We start from the raw sequence: 2,926 nt of genomic DNA, 5'->3' as shown, positions 1-2,926 counted from the left end.
TCTAATTGAATTTGGGTTCTCTTCCATTTTGTGCAACTCTGTGTGCAGTAAACTACATTTTTAATTTGTTTCAGGTGTTCTTAAGGAGTTTAATTTGGTCGTAGATGAGAACTCAAATATCACTTTTTTTTTGTCCTTGATGCATGCATAACTTTCCTTAAAGTAAATATTAAGCATGGACTGGTCTGTCTGAGCCAGGGTAGCAAACCCACCTACAGCTGGTGGAAAACCGAGTGATTGGAAACACATTTTGAGAAGAACAGAGGAGATTTTAGCGTTTCTGCAGCTTGAACCAGCTGAGCCTGTGCCTGTGCATGCCATGGCTTGGCTCCCTGCAGCCTTTGGAAGAAGGGAGGGAAGCTTTGCAGTTGCTGCTCATTCTCCAGAGCCCTGCTGTGCTCACTGAGCACAAAGTGCTGCTTCATGGAGGGCTCCATCATCTCCTGGAGTCTTCAGAGATGTGGTGCTGCTCCTGTGGATTTAACATCCCCCCCTAACCCCAGGCCACAGCTACCAAACAACTCTGCTCCCTGTTTAAGCTCTGGTAGTCTTGGCTGGATTTCTGGTTTAATTTGGAGCCAGCCTGCTGCAGCTCTGCACAGTAAATGCCCTATTAAGCAGTTAATTATTTCTCTATAATACTAGCTTTTATCTTTAATACAACAGTTTTACTGTCTCTGATAATTACACAGTCTCAGATAACTCTCTTAAATCTAATGAGGCATGACAAGCTGTGTTCAACAAGGCGCCACGCCATTAACTTCTTACCTCTTGCTTGTCATCTTATCACACTGAATTACTGTGTTTCTAGCCTGAGTGGCTCTGGATACATAACATGTCACTTCTCATTAAGAAAATAATGAATATCACCCCTGGTGCTCCTGAGGTTGGGCTAGTGGTCAGCTGGCTGCCCTGAAGACCCCTCCAAAAGCTTTTCTTCAGCATTGTGCTCTTTGCCCCCATCAGCTGAGGGTTGCTTTAAACAATTCTGGCCCCTTTGGTCCATGGCTCTGATGCTTGTGGGTAGGTGAAATGAAAATTGGCTTTTGAAGGGCATCAGTGATGATGGATCTTGTCTGAGCTGATGGCAGTCATTGCTGTAGGAATGTCCCATGGTGGGATTCAGCTGCATGAGGGAAACTGGTGGATTTTTCCTGGACGGGGGTAGGACAAGCTGCTGCTGCAGTGTCTGGTGTGACTTGACTGGTGCCTTGTTACTCATCACTGGCAATAATGGATCAGGTTGTTGCAGTGCCGGTGTTCTGTGGATTTGAGACTGGCAGCAAATCCCTGCATGTGCCTGGCTAAATCCTGGGATTAGGGGAGATTACAGAATTGGAGAATGGTTTGGGTGGAAGGGACCTTACAGACTGTCTTGTTCCCCCCCCTGCCATGGGCAGGGACAACTCCCACTGTCTCAGGTTGCTCCAAGCCCCATCCTGTTGCAGACATCTTTTATGAAAAATCCTTTCCTTAGGATTTTTCCTCCTGAGAAGCTGAGAGGCCTCAGGAACAAAATGTAAACAATGGTTATCTGCTGCTGTGGAATGCAACAGGTGGATCTGTGATTGGTCCATATTGGTTGTTTCTAATTAATGGCCAATCACAGTCAACTGTCTTTGGCTCTCTGTCCAAGCCACAAGCTTTTGTTATCATTCCTTCATTTTCTATTCTTAGCTAGCCTTCTGAGGAAATCCTTTCTTCTATTCTTTTAGCATAGTTTTAATGTAATATATATCATAAAATAATAAATCAAGCCTTCTGAAACATGGAGTCAGATCCTCGTCTCTTCCCTCATCCTAAGATCCCTGTGAACACAGTCACACCATCCAACCTAGCCTTGGACACTTCCAGGGATGGGGCAGCCTCAACTTCTCTGGGCAACCTTTTCCAGTGCCTCCCCATCCTCACAGGGAAGAATTTCTCCTGAATCTTCCACCTAAATATCTCTTCTTTTAGTTGTAAAAAGTTCCTCATTGTCCTTCCACCCTTGTCTTTTCATCTGTGGCCCTGTCACCTTGCCAGTAAAAGCAGGACAAAGCTGCACTTTGAAATGTCAAGGCTCCTGTCAGGGAAGTCCCTGCATCCTTCCATGTTAGATCGGGAAGGCATTTCCCAGGGGAAGGAGCCCAGGCTGCCCTTTGGGGGTATTGTATTTGTGGGGATCCTCATGGCAGGGAGGAATGATGAATCTGACTCCATGTTCTCAGAAGGCTGATTTATTATTTTGTCATACTATATTATATTAAAGAATACTAAACTAAACTATACTAAAGAATACAGAAAGGATACTTACAGAAGGCTAAAAAGATAATAATGAAAACGCATGACTCTCTCCAGAACCCTGACGCAACTTGGCACTGATTGGCCAATGAGTGAAAACAACTCACATGAAACCAATAAAACAATCCCCTGTGTAAACAATCTCCAAATTCTAAAGGAGCAAAACACAGAAGAAGCAAATCAGATAATTATTGTTTTCCTTTTTTCTCTGAGGCTTCTCAGCTTCCCAGGAGAAGAAATCCTGGCGAAGGGATTTTTCCAGAAAATATGACAGTGACACCTCTGGTTGCTTTGCTCCAGGTCAGAGAACAGAATCATGGAATCATTATGGCTGATAAAAGCCATCCAGGATCATCAGGTCTGTCCATTAACCCAGCCCTGCCAAGCCCACCCCTAACCTGTGTCCCTAAACACAACATCTGTGTGTTCTGGACACTTCCAGGGACAGTGATGCCACCACTGCCCTGGGGAGGTCCCTTGGCTTTGCTCAGCTTTAAACTTGAAAATTCTGAGGGTCCTGTGTCACAGTTATATTTTCTGAAAAATCCTCTTTGCCCAGGATTCTTCTCCTGGGAAGCTGAGAGGCCTCAGAGAAAAAGGAAAACAATATTATCTCATTTGCTTCTCCTGTGTTTTGCTGCAC

Source organism: Geospiza fortis, unplaced genomic scaffold, assembly GCF_000277835.1.
Source record: "Geospiza fortis unplaced genomic scaffold, GeoFor_1.0 scaffold215, whole genome shotgun sequence".
Taxonomy (NCBI): domain Eukaryota; kingdom Metazoa; phylum Chordata; class Aves; order Passeriformes; family Thraupidae; genus Geospiza; species Geospiza fortis.
This window is presented reverse-complemented; position numbering follows the sequence as displayed.